The 25,030-nt window shown below is 40.2% G+C and overlaps 1 protein-coding gene across 1 annotated transcript in view; it reads left to right on the top strand.

Moving 5' to 3' along the window:
• Positions 1 to 25,030, top strand: part of HCRTR2 (hypocretin receptor 2) — a 44,311-nt gene that overhangs the window by 1,928 nt on the left and 17,353 nt on the right. The gene's annotated exons all lie outside the window — the stretch shown is intronic.

The raw sequence follows: 25,030 nt of genomic DNA, 5'->3' as shown, positions 1-25,030 counted from the left end.
ACAAGGTCATACTCTAGTCTACAGTATATATCTTTCTTTAATATACAGGCTGTACATCATACTCTAGTCTACAAAATATATATCATACTCTAAAATACACTATATATATATCCTTTTCTCATCTACAGTGTGTATATTATACTCTAGTCTACAGAATATATCATACTCTAATCTACAGTATATCCATCCATGTGGATATCATACTCTAGTCTACAGAATATACATTAAATTGAATTACCTTAGTTTTTGACTACCATCACACTGCATTTTACTGGTTTAGGATGACAAGATTCTTATTCCTATGCATTGTTTTATTTTATACTAATTTTGGGCTCTGCCTTTTGTGTGTCAATTGGGTTCCATTTCAATTTCATATGAAGACACAAATTTAAATTGCCTTTGTCTTGCACCAATATAGGCTTCTATATTACAGGTAGTATAGATAGTCCCTATATTTTGCCCTGTAATTAATGTCATAGCTTTCAAAAATAATTACTGGAAGAATAAATGGATTCTAATATTAGTTGAAATTGAAATGTCCAAGACATTTTACTGCATGTGTGAATCTGACACGTGGGTTAATATGCAGCATTCCCACTTTCCATTCATTCATGATAGCACAGCGCCATCTAGTGTACTAGTAGTGTAACATTTTTTTTTAACATTCATGAACCTGGTTGCTCTATCTTAGAATGTGTTAAATTGGAGACTAATATTGGTACTATACATTTGCATCAACACGGCAACAAATGGCGTTAAATGGGGTAATGTATCATATGTTGTCTATGATTGGCGTTGTTTTGGCGCAGTTGTGGTACAAATGCTGTTTTGCGACTTTCCATTGCTCCAAATGAACATGATTGCATTAAATTCATTATTTGCATAGACTAGCTTTAACATCAGGACTGAATTCATGATTTACGACTTTCTGTTTAGGAGCAAGTTTTGACGCAAATTGACGCCAGTCCTCACCCTCGTCTGACTTTTGATGATATTTTGTAACATTTTAGGTGACTGTTGGAAACAAGCCATATAGACACTGCCAGTAGATTTATCAAGAGTCAAAGTCACTTTAATGAATCTGAAGGCATTGAAAGCTCTGTGTACTGGAGCCATTGTTATGGCAGGTTGTCTGAAGAGATGGGTGTAACAATAGGGAAATATATTGGAAATAGGGAAATGACAATTAATAGTCCTTCTATAAGCTAATGGTAACAAGATGGTCGAAATAGCGGCTTACTTAATCTCATTTAGTTTGTGAGACCACATGGAATGGCGAGCTTATGAGACTTATTCACACGGTGCAGTACTGGATGGTGTCAGCTGTTTTTGTGGTCCCAGAGCTATGGAGGCTTAGCCTGTCAGTATAAGCAGACCCAGGTCTGAACCAAATTTTGCCGATTCAGGTTTTAATTTTTTTATTTAGAAACAACTTTTTGTTACAAACTGTTGTAAAACAAATACTTTTCTACATTGTTACATTTTTTTCTGCAAAACTAGGCTTCAACCATGGTTTTGGGTCTCAATAACTGAGAAATGAAATAAGTAACTGGTCCTTAGTAAACTTCCTCTGTGTGTTCAATTCTGGTCCACAGTAAAATGTCACATTTTGCCAAGCCACAGCCCTTTTCTGACTAGCTCAGCCTGTGTGTCACATTTGTGTTCAGATTGGGATGAAATTCACAGTAAAATTTAAGTAGCTTATAGAAAAAAACAATAGCTAAGTAAAAGTGCCCAAATAAGTCATCCTCACATATCAGTCCATGTCTATGTGATGTCTTTAAAGGAGGAAACTGTCTTTAAAAAAATAACTTTTTTATTAAAATTGAATCTTGCAAAACACAGCACCCTTTCTCAAGCTAAGTAATGTTTCACTGTTATTACATCTCATCGGTTAAGTAAAGAGATTTGGCCTGGTAAGAGGCCGTGGTGGACTAACCAAATGGTTTACCAGAAGTTTTCCCAATGGGTTGGCTTCTCTTATAGCTTCCAGTCCTCCCTCTCGCCAGTGAACACTGTAGTGCTCAGCCTAGTTACATCATTATTTTATCCGTTTTTTATAATTGTACCTTTATGCACGTGGTGTTCCTGGTTGTACTATTATATAAGCACATTTTCTGGTTTTACTATTATACAAGCAATCTACTTGATGGAACCATTATATATGTGGCTCTATCATATAATTCTCACTATCATTGTCTGGTTGTATCATTATTAATGAAATCTACCATTATATTTGAGCTTCACATGGTTGTACCTTTATACAGCATCCTGGTTGTACCATTATTTATGCAATATCCATAGTTGTATCATGTTCACATTTGAAGTATTATGTGTGGTTGTAACCTTTATATATGTAAACCTGATGGTTTCACCTTTTTATATACATCATACATCATGCCATAACTGTAAATTGTATATGCACTTTTCCAATTGTAAGGAATAAAGTACATTGGTCCTGTCTACAGCATAAAGAAGGCAGCATTGGGAGGCTAACAAATGCAGCGTGCTACACTGCAAGCCCTCATAATAGGCAACCTGACTAATGCAGAGCATCATAATACACACCACATCTACCAGTACAATTCCTTACTTGTGCGCTAGGAGTCCCTATGTTCAAAAGTACTGCCTACCATTTGTTTTAGCTCACCCATCACCAGTGTGAACCATTTTCATTGCCTACTTATGATTGCTCCACCCTCTGATAATTTGGACCCACAGACAGAATGAATAAACTTGAAGATGTTTTCCAGGGCCACTTTTACTTGCTAGTTTAACCCAAGTGAGAAACTATTGACATAGGTCAGGTAGAAATAGCAGGTGTTATCATCATGCATCATACATCAATTACGATCCAGCCGGTGACATCAGAGGGCTGGGACGTGGAGAGAGCGGGACGTGTGCTCTCTCCTAGTTCCCCAGCCGGCAGCAGGAGGAGGCTTAGACCGGGGGAAGTCAACAAATTAACGGGGACTGCCTGAGCACCTCTGGCTGTTTTACATATAAAGTTCATATTTCATTAATAAAGATTCCCGAAAACCTTCTAAAAACAGTCTAAAAACGAGCAGTCTAATTGGGACACTCTACCACCAGTAATCCGGTGGAAGATGTCCTTTAAAGGCCATGCATGCTCTAGTGGTGATTTTGGGTACCGTATTTTCCGGACTATAAGGCGCACTTAAAAGCCTTGGATTTCCGTAAAAATCCTAAGTGCGCCTTATAGTCCGGTGCGCCCTATGTATGGCGCTGGGCACAGGGCAGCGGACCATACTTACATAGGTCCCCGCTACCGGAGACCAGAGATCTCCAGCGGGAACTGCAGACCACGCGGCATGAACAACTTCTGCCGCGTGGTCTGCAGTTCCCGCTGGAGATCTGCGGTCTCCGGTAGCGGGGACCTATGTAAGTATGGTCCGCTGCCCTCCTCCACCTTCCCCGCACCTTCCCCGCTCACCTTCCCCGCGTTCCCCGTCGCGTCTCGGCGTCGCGCCTCAGCGTCGTGTCCCGTCGCGTCCCGTCGGGTCTCCGCCACGCCCCCGGACCTCCGCCACGCGCCCGGACCCCGCGCCTTATAGTCCGATGCGCCTTATATATGTAATTATTACATATATAAGGCGCATCGGACTAGTGCGCCTTATAGTCCGGTGCGGCTTATAAGCCGCAAAATACGGTAAGCTGCTGGCTGTCTACATAAAAACATTACACTGAGCTTTCTGAAATGTGCAGACAGGAATAATCAACCTAAGATGGATCACTCATACACAGGCAGGCACAACAAATTGATTACATCATCCTCTCGAGCAGCGCATACTAAATGAGAGAGGAGAAGCGACAAACCTCAGCACAGGGACGACAGAGGTGATCACATAATTTTATAATTGTTTTTTGCAAAACCACTCAGTTCAGGGATTAAACAAGATATTTGCCTGCATCAGTGTAGCTACAGCATTCTCAAGGTATGTTTGCTTTATAATGCATGAAATCAAATGGTAGATTTTCTTAAAGTAATCTGGAGGTTTTTGCTAAGACAGATGAAATTAGTGTCCACACCAATAATATAAAAGACTACAAGCTGCAGAAGGTGGTAATACAGAATATAATACATAAACCTAAATAACTTTCATTTTCTTTTATGGCTATGGCTTTTATAATGTAATCCTTTGAAGTATTATAGCATATAGCAGATATGATTTATCTGATTATTCATGTATTCCTCTGTCATGGGTAAAAACACAAATATGGGTAGATATTAATGCAATGATTTCTTTTACAAATAAACACAAATGCGTACAGTAAATTATTTTAGCGTAGTTATTACAGATGAGCGAGCACTAAAATGCCCGAGTGCTCGTTACTCGGGTCGAACTTTTCCCAATGCTCGAGTGCTCGTATCGAATAATGAACCCCATTGAAGTCAATGGGAGACTCGAGAATTTTTCACTGAAAGAACACATTGAAAGAACACTAAAGAAGAACACATTGCAGATGTTTGCAGAAGTTTTCACTTAAAGAACACATTGAAAGAACACAGTGAAGAACACATTGCAGATGTTTTCATACATCTGCAATGTGTTCTTAACACATATTGGGGGTCATTTACTAAGGGCCCGATTCGCGTTTTCCCGACGTGTTACCCGAATATTTCGGATTTGCGCCGATTTTCCCTGTATTGCCACGGGATTTTGACGCAAGCGTTCGGATTGTGTCGCATCGGCGCCGGCATGCATGCAACGGAAATCGGGGGACGTGGCCGAGCGAAAACCCGACGGATTCGGAAAAACCACCGCATTTAAAACAATAAAAGTGTCGCTTGGGACGCGCTTACCTTCACTTGGTCCGGCCCGGTGAAGTTGAGTGCGTTCAGATGCTTTTCAGCGCAGCAGCGCCACCTGGTGGACGGCGGAGGAACTACCTTGATGAATCCCAGCCGGACCCAAATCCAGCGCAGAGAACACGCTGCTGGATCGCGAACAGACCGGGTAAGTAAATCTGCCCCATTGTTCTTCACATAGTATTGTGAAGAACACCGTTCGGCACGCGTGTCTCACTACTCGAACGAGCATCAAGATCAGACGAGTATACTCGCTCATCTCTAGTAGTTATACAATTAATATAAAAAGAATTAATATAAAATGGGAATAAGATCAGTTCTTTATCATTTGACCAACATTAAAACACTGTGCATAATTCGGGGACATTTGGCACAAGTCCCCTTTGAGACTCTTCATGTACGTTACAGGCGGCTTTGGCGGCACATAATTCTATGAGACCTCACATGATGTGATTTGAAAATTGAGATTACCCTAGGTTAAATAGAGTCCTAGAACATGTGACACATCTCTGATCATCTGCAAAGACTTTGAAGGTGATTTTTTTATAGATAAAATTGTGAGATTTACCATAAAAGAAGAAATTCTATATTTCATGCCATCCCTGAGGATGGTGATAGTCTAGTGGGGTAAAGGCTGATGATAGACTCCTTTTAAAGGCTATGGACACCTACAGCTCTGCTCTCTGATTTGCTACCCATTTTTCTCTCTGTCAATAGATAGTGCCTAGAGATTCTGCACTACCTTCCCCTCTCCTCTGTGTTATACTGATACTAAGGCCCCTTCCACACTGGCGTTGCATTTCACGTCAGGGTGCAATGCGTGAAAAACTGACGTTTTTGGCTGCTTTTTTGTTCCATTTTTCCTTGGAGTAATTAGCGTTTTTGCATTTTTCACGCGCGTGTTGTTAGCGTTTTTTTTGCGTTTTCGGCGCATTTTTCATGCGCGAGTCAATGGGAGACTCGAGCATTTTTCAAAGGGACCATGGTTTGGGATTAAAATGGCTTATTTAATTGAAAAATAATGTCTTCTGATAAGTTGCAAACATCTGCGATCTATTCTTCACTGTTCCCCGTGTATATTATCTCCCGACAAGTTAGCAGATGTGAAGAACAGTGAAGAATAGAATAAAAACAGTGAACACAGTGAACACAGGATCATTTAAGAGAAAAACACAGTGCAGAACACAGTGCAGAATAGATTACAGATGTTCGGCACATCTGCTTACTTGTCGGGAGATACGCGCGGAACGGTGCGCCCAAAATAGCATGTGAAGAACAATATATATGTGTGTGAAGAACACATTGCAGATGTTTAAATACATCTGCAATGTGTTCTTCACACATATATATTGTTCTTCACATGCTATTTTGGGCGCACCGTTCCGCGCGTATCTCCCGACAAGTAAGCAGATGTGCCGAACATCTGTAATCTATTCTGCACTGTGTTCTGCACTGTGTTTTTCTCTTAAATGATCCTGTGTTCACTGTGTTCACTGTGTTCACTGTTTTTATTCTATTCTTCACTGTTCTTCATTGTGTTTTTTTAATTAAATGATCGTTCTCGAGCAGGGGAAATACTGTTATTCTGGTCACCTAGCAACCCTTACGTTTAAAACGCATTGCACTCGCATTGCACTTGCAATGATTGCGAGTGCAATGCGTTCTTGATGCATCTCCATAGACTTGAATGGGGCGTGAAAAACGCGCGTGACTCGCAAAAGTAGAGCATGCTGCGATTTTGACGCCCGTGAAAACGAACGCAAGCACGCGCGTGAAAAACAACGCTAATGAAGAAAGACCCATTGAATACAATGGGACAGAGTGCAATGCAAGTTCTGCGCGTCAAATGCACGCGCAGAACTCGCGCGTGAAAAACGCCAGTGTGGAAGGGGCTTAAGGGACTTAAAGAAAGATATGCTAGACATAGGAGATGCTGAGCAGTTAGTGAGTGTTACATAAAGAGGCAGCAGTACCCTGGCTGAGGACATAGGTATAGTTAAGGAAGGTGAACAGGACTTGCTGGAGCTTAAAGGTGAGGCTTATGCATGAGAAGAAAGATTTTAGTTAAGAGGACAAATGGAGCTGTGCTGTGTAGCCGTGTATGCAAACTGCCTGGCACAAAGGTACTTTATGACTTTACATTCAATGGGGGAGATGTAGTAATGTGTTGGTCTTTAGACCTAGACAGTTCTCTGTTGCACCAGATTAATCCCTGTGTCTGATGCTGGATGATTAATCTGGTGCAGTATGAGACTGGCGAGTTGTACTTTTCACCCCATATTAGTTGTCCTTGTTTGCTGCACCACAATAATGAATTCTTTAGCACAATGACCTACTTTTTAGGAGAGCACACCAAAGCCACACCCCTTTTTTTTGTAGAAGTTGGAAAAGAGATTTAAGATAAAATAAGTTAAAACCCAGATAGTCTAGAATTCTGGTGCAGACACCTTGATACATCTGCCCTACTGTTGCTGCTATTTTACAAAAATGTAAAGTATTTTGAATGCTTAAGTTACTGTTTATTTATGAACTCTTCAACTCCTTTTAGATATGGACTTTCCTAATTTCCGATTTCCAAAATTGAGATAACAAATCATCTAGCAGTTTATTTTTAGCTTTGCAACTTGTGCTATAATTAATCATACTCTTATTATTTGGATTATTGTATTAAATCTAATTAAATTCAGGGACCTAGCTGAGTCTGGCTCTCATAATAAGATCGACTTTTAGTTTTATTCATCACATCCAGTAATTGTAGAGTTATTATAGAATAGTATTAATTTTCAAGTCCATTTCCTGACCTTTAAATATAAACTCTTGAATCTGGATTTTACAGTGTAACTAGAGTCTTTTTAGTGATGTCTCCAGCCACAGCAAAACCTGGTCTGGGAAAAATAATTCATGATGATTTTCTAAAAGCTGATTTATTAAATGATGAGATTCTAAATTTAATATTTACTGTGTTTTCAAACTGTTGATTCCATTTTTAACTTTAAAAAGTGGCAAATTACTTACATTTAAAAAAGAAAATACATAATGGAGGCGCATTTTCATGACTGGGCGCATTGTGCGCCAGTTATGATTTCCCTCCACTAGTGCACATTGCGCCAAATATACTAAGAACCTCCCAGTATAGATTGAGACCAAGATGGGCATTAGTCCCACTTCACAGATCCTGGAAGCCGTAACAGGGTTAGGGTGTACCATAACTCAATACCTTAATACCTTATATTAAATGATGGTGTTTATGTCTTATTTACCAATAAGCAGTCATTTTTATGTGATCCCGGGGGTTAAGTCCATGAAACCAGCAGTCTGAAGTTTTACCTCACTCTTGGAGGATTATATCTATGAAACCATAGCTTGTGTACCTAGACCAAACAGCTACAACCACTGGAGGGCAGGGGAGCTGCTTCCTTCTCACACAGAAAAAAATAAACCATTTTATGTTTTCCCCTAGAAAACCCCTATTAACACCACACATAATATACCTGTTCTATTTTAATCATTTTCTCTAAATGCTACAGAGAAACTAGTTTGGTCATACAATATATTATACAATATTTAGAGGGTGGCTCCAGTCACTAGTGATATTAAGTGTATGTACTTTTTTTTCCCAAGAGTCAACCTCCTGCCCACAACTGCACTTGCTAGAAAATCTTTAATGTTATGGAAGAGGAGTTATGGATGGAAGCACAGATTGCGCTGCAGTGAGAGCAGGAGTGAGAATCTGTGCCCACCTTTCAGCACTGAGAAGGTATTACGTTAGTTGCAGCCACAGAATTGATGGGGCTCTCCAGCCTGCAATTCATGAAGGCGGCACAGTACTAAGTCGAGTTGCTGGCTGGTGAAGTAATACAGGTCACTGAGAGCTTTATATTTAGTAGGATCAGGCTGCTGTGCTCCTTGTTTCAACAGTGTGCTGTGCAACCCCATAGCCACACTGTGCTGTGCCCCCCAGTATCCCTACTGTGCTGTACTATCCAGTATCCACATTATGCTGTGCCCCAAGTAACAACACTGTGTATGCCCCCTGTAGCCACATTGTGCTGTGCCCCTCTATGGCCACACTGTAATGTACCCCCCTGTAGCTACACTATGCTGTGCCACTCTGTAGCCACACTTAGTTCTGTTCCCTATAGACATACTGTGCTGTGGCCTACGGTAGCTACACTATGTTGTGCCCCACTGCAGCCATATCCTGCTGTGCCTTCCTGTAGCCAAAATGTGTTGTGCCTCTGTAGCTACACCGTGTTTTGACCCACTGCAGCCATATTATGCTGTACCCACCAGTATCCAACTACTGCTGTGCCCCCTGTACTACTCTGTTTTGTGCCTTCTTGTGGCCACACTGTGTTGTCCCAAGACAGCCTCTGTAGCCATGCTTAGTTCTGTCCCCTATAGACAGACTGTGTTGTGGCCTTTGGTAGCTACAATGTGTTGTGCCCCTCAGTATACACATTCTGCTGTGCCCCCTGTTTTGTGCCCGTAAAGCCACACTGTTTTGTGTCCCCTGTAGCCACACTGTTTTGTGCCCCCCATAGTCACACTGTGCTATGCCTCCTATAACCACACTGTGTTGGGCCCCCTCATAGCCACACTGTCTTGTTCACCCCTGTAGCCACAGTGTGATGTGCCCCTCTGTAGTCACACTGTGCTCTACCCTCCGGGAGCCACATAATGCCGTGCCCCCTTGTAGCCACACTGTGTTTTCCCCCCTGAGCCATACTGTGCTGTGCCCTCCTGCAGCAACACAGTGATGTGCCCCCTGGAACTACACTATGTTGTGCCCCTCATAGCCCCACTATGTTATGCCCCTCTGTAGTGCCTCTAAAGCCACACCTCTAATTGTAAACCAAACACATTCATGGTGTGTGCCCCTTCTTGCAATATCTGCTATTCTATTAGCTTCTTATGCAAAATTATGCAAACAAGTCACTATGTCAGTGTGCTTGGTTTGCAATTTTTCATCCTGGTGGTGGATGTCCTTTAAAGAACTATGTCAGCAAAGCATTGCAGGTCATAAAAAACGTTTATAGCCTTGATCATTAATCGGTCAGTTAATAAAATGACTAAACCTTTTAAATTCTGGTAATTAGGGGTTAAATTGGTTAATGGATTAAATTAACCAAATGCCTTTATGAAACTCAAACTTGTATGAAAACGGCTGGTGCTGAGAAATAAATTTGTAAAATAAATTATCTAGCACATATAAAAGCATCATAAAACTATTAAGGCCCAAATGATTGGACCTATGCGCTTATTAAAAATGTGATTTAGTGAAAACCAAATGGCAGCCATAATAATCACTGATCTGTTGTCCGTGGAAAAAATGATAAAATGTGTTCTATTTTTTTTCACTGATGCGGATCACAGAAGGCAATAGAAGTTTATGGGTCCGCAAAAAAATTAAAAAAAAAGGGTTTTTTTCACTGATGAGGCTGATAAACCAGGTGTGATTTTTTTCAAAGCAATGTTACACCTTCAGTTTTTTTTGTGTACACGGAGGCAAAATAGATGCATCACAGAGACAAAACGGAGAGACACAATGGAGACAAACTGGAATGGATACACAACTGAAACTGAACATTAATGTCCTTGAAACAAATGTGACTGCTGAATTTGCTTGTACTATCAACACTTTAATATCAATGTAGTCAGGATGTATTTGCCTTCTATAAATATATGTGAATTCTATTTACTACACACTGTACAGTGAAAATTTAGTAAGATTATATAAATTAGATAGTAAATATTGTTTAGTCTAAAATTGTCTGAACTACAGGCGGTCCCCTACTTAAGGACACCCGACTTATAGATGACTCATAGTTACAGACGGACCCCTCTGCCCCCTGTGACCTCTGGTGAAGCTCTCTGGATGCTTTACTATAGTCCCAGATTGCAATAATCAGCTGTAAAGTGTCTGTAATGAAGAATTATTGATAATCCTTGGTCCAATTACATCAAAAAATTTTGAAACTCCAATTGTCACAAAATAAATTTGTCTGGAACTACAATTATAAAATATACAGTTTCGACTTACATACAAATTCAACTTAAGAACAAACCTACGGACCCTATCTTGTACATAACCCAGGGACTGCCTGTATATTATTATAAGAGTAGGTGAAGAGTTGTCTGTAGTGGCGCATACACAAATTCAGGTATGGAACATCATGGTATGAAAAGCATTTATTTGAAAATCTCGGATCACAACGCGTTTCGGAGTAGCGAAGACTCCTTTTTCAAGTGGTATGAGACTGAGAACAAAATACAGGTACAAAACACACTAAAAAAAGATAGAGCAATACAAGATTTGAAGAATAGAAGTGTTTCGTATTAGTAGATGTAAATTAGTAGTAATAAAATATATCGGTTTGTTTGCAGATATTTGGAACATTCAAGTATAATTGGAACATACAAGTATACAACTAAATGTATAAAAAATATATATAAGGGCCAAGGTAGGCTACGAGTATGATAGAATATATATGGTAAAAAATATATATGTACGCACAGAATATTAAAATATACATATAATGTAATATGTAAAAAGCTACACCAACTCGTGAGTCATGGCATAAAACATACAGTAATTAGAGCATTTAAAATATTTAAAATAGCAGACAAATCGATTGGTAAATACATAAGTAAATATATACACATAAGTAAATGCCATGTATATTATTATAGTCATCATAAATTACAAAAAAAAAAAAAAAAATCTTAGTAGGATAAAGATTTCCCAATCAATTTACTATTTAAAAATATGCTAATAATACCAGCAAAAGTTTTTACTAACACCATAAAATTCTAATCTGCTTTTGTACTTTTTGAACAGGACACTGCTTTACCACAATTTGTGCTGCAACGGTATCATTCTTACAGTATTGTTTTTGGTTATTCACAATGGAAAGTGAATTTGTATTGTCAAACATATCAAGCTATTTAGCCAAAAACAAGTTTACAGTGCCAAAAAAAAGATGACATCTCTAACAGTGCGGCTCCTGTCTTTCTTGTGTCATTAAAAGATAAAAGAAAAATTGGGAAAACAAAATTGAATTTAAGTTCCATTAGCAGAGTTGTACAGTAGCCTCTTACACAATGAAATCCTTTGTCATTTCTGTTTGCTGAGAAGCATATAATTATTTCTGCCAGTATATAAATAGAATTTTCGGGGACTCTTTGTTGGCTTTCTGATACAAGTAAGTAAATAAAGTGCATCAAATTCCAACCAGACATTACAAGATGAATAACTAAATACAGTGATGTCAAGAAATCTTATGACAATGAGAATACAGGATGAAATGAATGAAATACACAAAAGGAAGAAATCTTGTTATCAGGGATGAGGTTACTTAAGGTCATACATGAAATGACAAATGTGTACATTTCCATTAGCACATTTCTACCTTCATTCTCACTTCTAAAGAGGACCTGACACATTTAAATCTCCTGTGTAACCTACAACAGCTTAATGAATCTCACTGAAAAATCGTGAAGCCTGAGAGCGTTCTTGTGTTTATGCGGATAAGTCATTTATCACATACTGTGAGAAAGTAGAACATTTTGAAGATCATGGTAAGATATTGGGTCCAAACAAATCCTTCACACACATGTAGAAAGTAAAGAACAAATGCAGACACTGAAGAAGTAGGTCAGCATGTCATACACCAATACAATTAAATTTCCAAGGGCTTTAGTAACTTTAGCTGTAATATTTATTATAATCTTCTGTGAAATTCCTTCACTTAACCGACTGTGATCAAAACTCTCCCATGCAATTCTTATAGAGACAAAAGGAATAGGAAGACTAAATTGTGCATAGAAGGAGACATGTCACCACAGTCATACAAATGCTGACGTTGTTAACAACATTAGGAATATTTATAACAGATATGGGGGGACTGTCTCAAGATATATTGGCAAGAAAGTAAATGACTAGTGATGAGCAGACCCGTTAAAGTTACTCAAAACTTTTAGGCATTGGGATCAGCAATTCTCCCCAAAAAGGCAACACTAAGCATGTACGTACTACTACCGATGTGTATGTGATGCAAACACATTGATTAGAATTCCGCCAATGCCAGCATCAATCTAAAGGTGATAACAGTGGAGGTGGACTCTAGTGGAGGGGGCTCATAACTATTCAGAATGGGGAGCAGTTGTAACCCAGTCCATTATCAGAACTGTCCCTTCTTAATCTAAGCTAAAAACAAATCCATAAAAGTTTAGAGGGTTATTAGTGAGGCTGCTTAGAGTTGTAAGAAGGAAAATTGTAGTTAACTGGAAATCTGGTAAATTGCCAAATATAAATACCATAGTAAGTAAATTAAATACAGTACAGACTAAAAGTTTGGACACACCTTCTCATTTAAAGAGTTTTCTGTAGATTCACACTGAAGGCAGCAAAACTATCAATTAATACATGTGGAATTATACACAAAAAGTGTGAAACTGGGGGGGGCGGAGCCGCAAGCAGGCTAAACCTCACGGCTACTAAGCAGCTCCACCGACCCGAAATGGGTAAATCCGGGAAGGAGAAGGGGTCTGACATCTATGATACCCCAAAAAACAGAAAATATCAGGGGGATCTAGAGAAATACCTCGAAAAGAAGCTCACATCGCCGCTGCCGAGAACTCGCAAGATGGCGCAGGACTTCCCGCCAGAGCCAGACGCACCAGAGGACTCGGAGGCAGAGAGCCAGGACAACGTGCAAATGGAGGATGAAACACAACCACTATCAAAGAAGGTCCTGCAAAAGGTGCTGACAAAAGCACTAGCTCCAGTACTCCAAGAATTGACGGCTATCAGAGAGGACATGAGGTCAGTGGGGAAGAGGGTGGAAACACTAGAAAGCAACCAGGCAGCCATAGTTGATTTCAACACAGCCATAGCCCACAGCATGTCAGTGCAGGCAGATGGCCTGAATACAGCCATTCTTCAGATAGAAGATCAAGAAAATAGAAGTAGACGTAAAAACCTAAGAATAAAAGGTTTACCTGAGACATATGCATATGTGTCAGGGTCCGTGAGGTTGTGGATCCTCTGAACCACTGCGGACGATGGCACAAGCCACTACCTGGGACCGGAGTCTAAGTGGTACCCGGTTTTCACCAGAGCCCGCCGCAAAGCGGGTTAGACAAGCTGCGGCGTGGTACCACCAGGTCGTTCCACAGGCGTGACTTGTCCGCAGTGGCAGCCGAGGTCGAGGTACAGAAACGGCAGACAATCTCGTAGTCGGGGACAGGCAGGCGGTCAAGACAGGCAGCACAGGTTCGGAGTCAGGGACGTAGCAACAGGTCAGGGCAGGCGGCAAAGGAGCGATGTCAGAAACGGAACCAGGGTCACAACGGGAATTCACAAGAAGAGCACAAGGCATCAGAAAAGCTTTCTCTAGGGCGCTAGGCACGAAGATCCGGCAGGGGCTTGCAGGAAGAGGCAGGCTTAAATAGATTCTGCCAAAATGGCCAGCGCCAATTAATGGCGCACTGGCCCTTTAAATTTTGAGAAGTGACCGCGCGCGCGCCCTAGCATTCGGGACCGCGCGCGCACGGTGGCAGGGAGCGAGCCGGGAGCCGGAGGAGGTAAGCAGCGCTGGCGGCGCGCTGGCGGGGGCAGGGAAGCACGGGTGAGCCCGCGACCCGCGATATGGGTCGCGGGACCACCCGTGACAATATGACACGCTACAGAAAACTGCAAAACAAATCTTTGCAAACCTGCTCACTGAAGAACGGGCCAATAGCATTGTCATTGAGAGGATCCACAGAGCTCTTAAGCCAGCACCAAAACCAGATGAACAACCAAGAGACATTATCTGTGGTCTACTAAGTTATCAGGACACAGCAGCAATACTCAAAGCTGCTAGAGGAAGAAATGAACTAGAACATGAAGAGCATAAAATTGCTATTTACCAGGACATTGCACCTTCCACACTCTATAAGAGGCGACTACTTCGCCCACTGACCGACCATTTAAAAAACCATAATATATTGTATAGATGGCTGTTCCCATTCAGCATAAGTTTTGCAACACAGGGCAAAAGATGCACAATAAGAACACCCGGGATCTGCAAAAAGCTTGGGACCTCCTAGATATGGCACCATTGCCAATCACCTCTTGGATGCCTGTACAAGAACAGCACCTGGACTGGTCGGCGCTACCTGTGATTGAAGCATGGACGACTGTTACCAAGTCAAAATCTCCTAGAAGCAAGAACAAGCAATCAACAAGCAAAGGCAGCTGAAGAAAAGAACCTCTGCCCGAAGGATATATGAAACATCAAAACAAGCACAGATGGACCTCTAAGTATCTTAATACATTAGATTATTGACACCCCCTCCCACATGAAGACCCCCCCAACTCTCCCCCCCAATGACTCCCTCACCCTTTACTCTTAACACCCCCCCTACCCAACTATACCCCCCCCCTCCCCATTCATACTGTACAAACCTCCTTATATACAAATACATCAATTAGCTTAAATCTCTTTCCACTCCCACCAACCACATCTGGTCACTAAACTTTAAAAATAACAACAACATGAGGTAGGACGGAAGGAATATACACTGATCAATACCCAGGCAAAGACAAGAATATAACCCCCTCAGTAGAATTCCCCCTGGACACCCCACCCCTTCTAGAAACCTGAACTACCCCTTCCCTTAACGTCCCTGTCTCCCCCCCCCCTTTTCTCTCACCCCCTACTCCTCCTTCTTATAGTCGGTGAGAGCAATAAATTTGCTTATGTGAAAATTTACATATAAAGCCGTGAAGGACAGCCTGCTTTACAGAAGTATCTGTAATTTACCATCCCCCCCCCCATCCAATACTAAAACATAGACCCAGAATTTACATCTAGAAGTCTGTGTTCTAGTTTGGTCAGGGTACGCACAATCGTACCCCACACAGGAGTACTACATTACACCAGCAGAATGTACCCTATTAAAGCAGATTTGATTATGTTTATAATGTTTTGTTATATGTTAACATGTTCACTCACTTTGCTTTGTCATCCAGTCACCAGTCGCCCACGAACAAATGAAGTAAGGTCTCCTTTTCCACCACTCCAATGACGTCCATTAAGATAACAACTTTAAATGCCAGAGGGCTAAATAAACCCAAGAAATGGTCGCAAACGTTGACTATCCTCCGAAACATGAAAGCAGACATTTGTTTCCTACAGGAAACCCACTTTAAGGTAGGCGCTGAACCACAGTTCCCAAAACACAAATAAAAATTCTGCTTCCACAGCACCTACCATAAAGCAAAAAGAGGAGTCAGCATACTGATCTCTAAACAGGTACCTTTTACACATTCCCTTACTTGGTCAGACCCGGAAGGGAGATTCGTAATAGTTAAAGGTAACATTAGCAGCCCTCTATGCGCCAAACACCAAAAAAGTTGGATGGCTAAAGGAGACATTACTCAAAATACATGAAATAGCAGAAGGGATAAGGATAATAGGAGGTGATTTCAATATAGCATTAAATCCCACTTGGGATAGTTCCAAAGGATCAACAACACACTCACAAAAATCACTAAGTTCAATTTACAAATGTTTTAAGGATATAGAGATCACAGACATTTGGAGAACTATGCACCCAATACTACTCACACGTACATAAATCATACCAAAGAATCGACTACCTACTCACTTCTATTACCTATATAGACTCAATCAACAAAGCTGAAATAGGGCCAATCACCATTTCAGATCACGCCCCAGTTTCTGCAATCATCAGAAATCAGACATACCTAAGAAAATAAACACATGGCGTTTAAATGAAACACTATTAGACTCACAAGACACAATAAAACAGATCACATCTAGAATTGAAACCTTCTTCAAAGAAAATACAACAGAAGGGATACCTAAACCAATAATATGGGAAACACACAAAGGGGTCATTAGTGGAAAACTTAAGGCGATAGGGGCCAACATCAAGAAATTAAGAACTGAAAAATTAAATAAGCTCCTGTCACAAATCTCAACCATAGAAAGCTTAGCTAAAAGCTCACACACAAACCAACACGAAGATAAACTAAAGACCCTACAAACAGACTTGCTAAACCATCTGAATATAAATGCAGCTAAACAATACCACTACGCCAAATTCAAATACTACTCTCATGGCAACAAAGGGAATAAACTCATGTCATACCTTTTAAAGAAAGACAAAGACATGTCATTCATAAACTCAATCACTACACAAAATAAATTAAAGGTAACAAAATCTGCAGACATTCTGGAGGCATTTAGGTCTTATTATCAGGACCTGTATAATATTAACACCTCAACCTCAACAAACCCAATACATAGACTAAAAGCCACTACAAATTTTCTCGGGAAAATAAAATTACCTTCACTAGATAAAAAAGCACAAGCATCAATACTAGAACCAGTAACAAACAAAGAAGTGACAGACATAATCTCCTCCCTCCCCTTAAATAAGAGCCCAGGCCCAGACGGATTACCATCTGGTTATTATAAAAAATTTCAGACAGCACTTACCCCGCATATAGTAGAATGGTGCAACTCCCTTCTCACAGGTAGCCATTTACCACCCCAAGCCCTAGCGGCTAATGTCACAATACTCCCCAAGCTGGGGAAAGATACAGAACAATGTGGTAGCTACCGCCAATTTCTCTGTTAAATGCAGACATTAAAATCTGGGCAAAACTTTTAGCTAAAAGGCTAAGTCCATACCTACCCTCGCTGATTAACCCGGAGCAAACAGGTTTTGTACAGGGAAGAGAGGGAAACCACAACTCCACAAGGGTCATACATGCAATACACTATGCGCACTCTAAGAAGATACCTTTAATACTAATGGGTACAGATGCAGAAAAAGCATTTGACCGAGTAGATTGGACATACATGAAAGAAACCCTTAAAAAATTTGGAATCCCTGTACAGTTTATTAACGCAATAATGTCACTTTACAACAAACCAAACGCCAGAATAAAAGCAAATGGCATACTATCTAGCCCTTTCAACATTTCCAATGGCACGCGACAAGGTTGCCCCTTGTCCCCCACACTTTTCATCCTTGTCATGGAAACATTATTACAAACCTTTAGATCCACAAAAGACATTAAAGGGTTGAAAGTTGACAGTTCAGTACATTTAAATGCCGCATTTGCGGACGACTTACTCTTGATGCTGACAGAACCAAAAACAGCTTTTCCAAGCATTATCAACATACTAACAGAATTCGGAGTGGCTTCAAACTTCAAAATTAACCTGGCTAAATCAGAGGCATTAAATATAATTGCCCCCTCACCAATGGTGAACTCACTTAAAGCACAATACCCCTTCAAATGGCAAACCACTAAACTAAAATACCTAGGAATACACATTACTACACATTGCTCCTCGTTATATAAGGAAAACTACATACCTCTACTAAAACAAATAACAACAACACTTAACTCACTAGACCTACCATATGTCTCGTGGATGGGAAGAAAGAATTTACTACAGACATTTGTAATGCCTAAGTTATTATATCTATTACAAACATTACCAATAGCAATACCTAGGTCCTTTTTCAATAAATTAAAATCCTTATACACTTCTTTCTTATGGAAAGGCAAAAAAGTGAGAGTCCCTTATGACAGACTAAAACTCAAAAGAGAAAGAGGTGGATTTAATCTACCTGATGCATTTTATTACCATAAAGCAATACATCTGAAAAGATGGATACAGTTGCATAACAAGAATTTACTAAACCCAAGCTTTGAACTGGAACTCGCAACCTTGCAATACCATCAGAAAGCGTTACTATGGGGTATAAACACACCAGGCACATGTAGTAACCCAATCACAAAGGGGACAATAATAAATATCAAATCACTTACCTCAGACATACGTATATTAGGCAACCCCCCTTCATTAATGCCAAGTAGCTTAGTACCGATCTTATTGAACCCAGAGGAAAAATTACACTCAACGTCCTTATGGATACACTGGGCATCGATCCCACTAAAGACATTCCATGGCAAGAAAGTACAACAAATCATAAATAATCAAGAATACCAACTCCCGACATTCAATTTTTTTACAGCAAGAGGAAATACAGTACAATCACACGAGGCTCAAGACAAAATACCCTCTCAGACAAGACCTTACGTGGATAGAAAAATGGATTTTAAAAGATACACTACCTAAGGGCTCCATATCAACATTATATACTTACATTCTCTCGCAGGGACATGAAGCAACACCAGCATACATAAAAGGCTGGGAAAATGACTTACTCACTTCCTTCACACCCACTCAGGTCAAACAAATACACCTCAGATCACATGGCTTTTCTAGATGTGTCAGAACACAAGAAAACTCATATAAATTAATGACACGTTGGTATAACACACCCGCAGTACTTGTACAGAAAAAATTACTGGCAAGGGACAATTGCTGGAGATGCGGACATACAGGAGGCACTCTAGGTCACATATACTGGAGATGCCCAAAATTGTTTAAATACTGGACTGATATACAGACTCAAATTAGACAGATAACCAAGAAACAAATCACATTAACACAAGAATCCGTCTTACTATGGTTACCACACAAGACATGGACCCCATCTAAGAAAGACCTTACCACCCAGTTAGTCCAAGCAGCCAAACTTCTGATTCCCCCTAAATGGTTACAAGCAGATCCACCGACACTCTCAGAATGGTTGAACAAAGTTGATGACCTGTTTAGGTTGGAGGAACTAGCAAGCTGGGAAACAAGGTCACATCACAAATTTAAGAAATTATGGGATCCATGGATAGTCTTTAGGAAATACACATAAAACAACACAAATAGATAACAAGTACAATCAATCCCGAAACAAAAACGAAAAGTAAAAAAAATAACCTCTGAAATATAGTAGATGTATATATTAGTAAAACACACAGCAGAATCAATGAGAGCAAAAAGTGTGGCGTACTGGATGACTGGAAAAACAATCACAAAATGCTTTTTACTTATATCACAACCAAAGCATTGTAAAAGTTAGTTATTAAAAGTTTATGATGTTTATGGCGTATGTATACAATAGACTAGGTTGCTGTACTAATGAATCAACCGAAGACTAACGGTAAAACTATGTTATATAAGCAAAGATATCATTGTATGAATACTTTGTAAAGAGAAAATAAGTATATATGCATCCGAGTTTGTAATGCCAAAAAATTTACAAAAAACAATAAAAAGTTTTATACAAAAAGTGTGAAACTGAAAATATGTCTTATATTTTAGGTTCTTCAAAGTCGCCACCTTTTGTTTTGATTACTGCTTTGCACACTCTTGGCATTCTCTTGGTGAGCTTCAAGAGGTAGTCACCTGAAATGGTCTTCCAATAGTCTTGAAGGAGTTCCCAGAGATGTTAGCACCTGTTGGCCGTTTTTCCTACACTCTGTGGTCCAGCTAACCCCAAAACACATTAATTGGGTTCAGGTCTGGGGACTGTGGAGGTCAGGTCATCTGGTGTAGCACCCCATCACTCTCCTTCTTGGTCAAATAGCCATTACACAGCCTGGAGGTCATTGTCCTGTTGAAAAATAAATGATGGTCCACTTAAATGCAAACCGGATTGAATAGCATGACGCTGCAAGATGCTGTGGTAACCATGCTGTCAGTTCACCTTTAATTGTGAGTTTGCACACTGAGTGCAATCTGAGTTGCTATTAAGCTCTGATTTATAAGGCTGGTGACTGTGATGAACTTATCCTCCACAGCAGAGGTAACTCTTGGTCTTCCTTTCCTGGCAAGGTCCTCATGTGAGCCAGTTTCTTTGTACCGCTTGATGGTTTTTGCAAAATTTTCCCGATGTTTTGAACTGACTGGCCTTCATATCTTAAAGGAATGATGGCCACTTGTTTTTTTTTACTTAGATGCCTTTTTTTATAGCCATAATACAAATTCTATTAAGTTGGACCATCATCTTTGTATCCACTTGATTTCTACACAACACAACTGATGGCTCCAACCACATTAATATGTGGTGTGAAAACCTTTTCTGGTGACTACCTCTTGAAGCTCATCAAGGGAATGCCTAGAATGTGCAAAGCAGTAATCAAAGCAAAAGGTGGCTACTTTGAACCTAGAATATAAGACATATTTTCAGTTGTTTAACACTTTTGTGTTAAGTATATAATTCCACATAAATAGTTTTGATGCCTTCAGTGTGAATCTACAATTTTTATGGTCAAGAAAATACATAAAACTCTTTGAGATGGGTGAAAGCAGGGTTTTAAAGATCACAAACTTAAATCACATCTGGGTCCACTGGATTCATTATATTGATAGAAATAGAACAGAATAACTCTGTAGAAGAAAACTTCTGTGTTGTTTTTCTTCTGATATATTGGCTGGGTTATTTTAGTATTGTGTAGTTTCTTTATTACCTACATTGGTTGAATATATGTATTTTTGATTTTGTATTGTTTTGAAATGAATAAAAATGTTACAAAAATGTCAAAGGTCCAGGATAGACAGGCAGTAGATGGGTAGGAAAGCAACACAATGCAGCTTTAAAAGTGGTAAAGTAAAAGGATTTATAGAAATGAAGAAATAAAACAGAGCACTTTACATGAGTAGATAAATCACCACTCTTCAGCATCAGTGGCTGTATAAGACAGGAGATCTCATATGAACTGTGAGGGAACAAAGCTTTACTGTGTGCATGAAAACTGTTGTACTACACTTTACATTTCGAATTTATAGATGAAAGAACAAATACTGCAAGGTGAAAACTAAAAGAAATATATGCAGGACTATACTAACAATTATAAAATCTTATGATGGTCAGTAGAACTCGGTTGAATTAGTGTAACCCTAGCTAAGTGTAGATTGAAAGACTCCTGTAAATGAAATTGCTACAGTGCCCTATTAAATTTGATGGGCTGTTTTGGAAAGGTAAACATTATTTATAAAAGTGAGCAGTGCCAGGATTCAGGGCTAGTGGACCCACTAATGATGACCACCACAGATGATGACATAAGCTGACACCTGGGAGCAGAATCTATGTGGCACCTGGTTTTCACCAGAGCCCACCGCAAAGCGGGTTGGACTTGCTGCGTTGTGGTGGCACCAGGTTGCTCCACAGGCACGACTTTGTCTTCGCTGCTGGCCATTGTGAGGTACAGAGGCTTGAGGCATAATTGTGGCCGGGGACAGGAAGGAGGTCAAGACAGGTAGCACAGGATCAAGATTAAAGGCAAAGCAAGAGGTCAGGGCAGGCAGCAGAGGAACGTTGTCAGGAACAGAGCCGGGGTCACAACAGGAAATCTCAATACAAGCAAGGAGCATACAGGAAAGCTTTCTCATTGGCACAGGGCACAAAGATCTGGCAGGAGGCAGAGGAAGAGGCAGTCCATTTATTAGGGCAGGCAGGCACCAGAACCAATTATCGGTGGACTGGCCCTTTAAATCTCACTGTGCCGGCACTTGCGCATTTGGAGGTGGGGGCGCGTGCGCCGGAGCACAGGAGACGCCTCTGGAGCCGGGAGAGGTGAGTGACCCCGCGGCCAGGCTACTGGGGCAGGGAGAGGCACACGGGTGCACCTGTGTCCCAATTTCCTTATTGGTGCACAACAACTAACTAATTCTTTTATAGATTTTATTGAATATTGTATTGCTTTACACAATATGCATTCAATCCAGAAGTGAGCTGTTCCTCTGTTGTAGTGCATCAATTTACTTTCCTTTTCTCTCATTTAAACACTCCAAATGACACAGATATTACCCATTTCTATTTTTGTGGAACCACAATACACCAATAAGGTAATACATTATCGGTATATAAAGCATACAAAACATGAAAAAAGACACTGTTCTTTATATTGTATGGAGATAAAAAGAGCAACCTTCCTGTCCTTTAAAATGGAAAAGCATTAAACTACTAAAGAAAATTACCACTAAGGTAGCCATGAATGAAACTAAAGATGCATATAATTGAGCTTTTCTTTTTAATAACAGGAAATGCCTTCCATTAGGCTTTAAATGGCTGTATCACGGAAAAAAAAGACTTTTAAAAATATGCTTACTAGCACTGGGGATTCCTGTGCATGTCACACAGGTGGCCCACCGCCCCTTTGTGTCCTAATTATGCACGCCTCCAGTGTGCTATCTTCCGACTCGCACGAAGTCTTAAGCATGTGCGGTCCTCCACTCATTTAAGCCGGTAGACGTCATCAGCTCTCGGGCAGAGGGGTGGGAGGCAGTAGGTGGATATGATAGCATGCAGGGGGCGGACATAATTAGGAAACTTCCTGGCCACCTGGGCGACCTGCACAGGGGCAACCAGCTCTAATTATAATTTTCAAAGTTATTTTTTATTATATAGCCATTTAAAGCCTAATGAAGACATGTCCTGTCATAAAAAGAAGAAAAACCTGAGCTATATGTATATTTAGTTTACTTCAAGTTTTTTTAAGAAAAAAAAACTGAGGTCCAACTGAGACCAAAATGTATTATAAAGCAGTACAAGAAACCAGACAGGGTGGTGATAGATCTCTCCCAGGGTGTTATCCGTGGACCTCTCCAGTTTTTACACCTTTCACCCTTATACAGGGATCTGGACATAGCTGTGGAGAGATCACATGGTCTCTACCTCTGGTGGTGAGCCCAGTGTAGATAACGGCAGGAATCAAGCAAATTAATAATCAGTAACACTCCAATAGTCAGGGCAGGCAGAAATCCAGCAGTATCCAGGTACTAGACAAAAGGCCAGGTACAGGCAGCAAACCAGACAAATCCAGTAAACATGCTAGGGGTCAGGGCAGGCAGATATGGATCAGATTCAGGTCAAGCTGTGGTTTTCAATGGAGTAAAATACAGATACAGGCGGTCCACTACTTAAGAACACTCATCTTACATACAACCCCTAGTTACAAACGGACCACTGCATATTGGTAATTAATTGTACTTTAGTCCCAGGCTACAATAAACAGCTTTAACAGTTATCAATGGTGTCTTTAATGAAGATTTATTGTTAATCCTGATTCTTATGACAACCCAACATTTTTAAAATCCAATTGTCACAGAGACCAAAAAAGTTCTGGCTGGGATTACAATGATAAAACATACAGTTCCGACTTACATACAAATTCAACTTAAGAACAAACCTACAGACCCTATCTTGTATGTAACCCGGGGACCGCCTGTACATGGGACAGAAACTGATCCTGCATCAAGCATGGGATATCTAATAGACAACCGAACAGCACACCTTTGCTCGGATCAAAGAACTACACCATTGAGGCACTTCCCATTGGCGGAGGGTGCCTTTGGACACCAAAGGTGTGTAGTGGTTGCTAGAGGACAGGTTAGCTAAGTACATATTTTAAATATCATAAGCTGCCACGTGAGCGCACCTAAGGGTCCTGGAACTGATGGCTAGGAGCATGATGGTGTGTAATAGCATACCACAGAGCACGTTGAGCAGCAGATGGTGGCTATAAATTGTCAATGTTACACATTGCTGTAGAATTACCTTTATTTTTTTATATTTTCTATTAAAAATACCTTTTACCTTTTTACCTATAATTACCTTTAGGCACATAAACAGATAGTTACATAGTCAAGCCACGCCAACAGTGGTAGTGTTGTGCCCAAAGAATTAAGGAAAGTTGTGACAAGTGACTTTTACCATTATTCACACTAGCTCAAATGGCACACATGTACAATATAATAATTGCTGCTCATTTTTATAAATATTGCTCCAATATTTCTCCAGCAAATGTAAAGGGTCAGTGTACTGCTTTTACGACATGGATCCTTTGGTCCACGCTCAAATAGAGCTATGCTAATTCAACCCAAGCCTATTTACCCTTATTGGATTTTATGAGTGTTCATATTATCTGACCTTTACAGTATTTTATCTAGACCAATTGTCTCTTCTCCCCATTCCTAATGTTATTAGATTTATGCATTGGTGGTGTACACCTTGGAAAATTGTCCTCTTTAAGCACTATTTTGGTTTTACTGTATATCCTATTGACTTAAATTAGAAAATGTCAGTAAATTGTATGAAGTTGAAGTTTGTTTTAAAGGGAATAAATAGTGCTGTATGTTTAGATGTCCTTGCCGTTTGTGCTGCTTCTACCAAAGTAATAAAATCATAAATATTGTATTACAATAAAAGATCTAAAGACTATTGACCACTTATTATTCAGTTTGCTTTCAAATATGTATGTCT

This window comes from Engystomops pustulosus, chromosome 3 (assembly GCF_040894005.1).
Source record: "Engystomops pustulosus chromosome 3, aEngPut4.maternal, whole genome shotgun sequence".
Lineage (NCBI taxonomy): Eukaryota > Metazoa > Chordata > Amphibia > Anura > Leptodactylidae > Engystomops > Engystomops pustulosus.
Note: the sequence above shows the minus strand (reverse complement) of the source record. Positions and strands in the feature narration are given on the sequence as shown.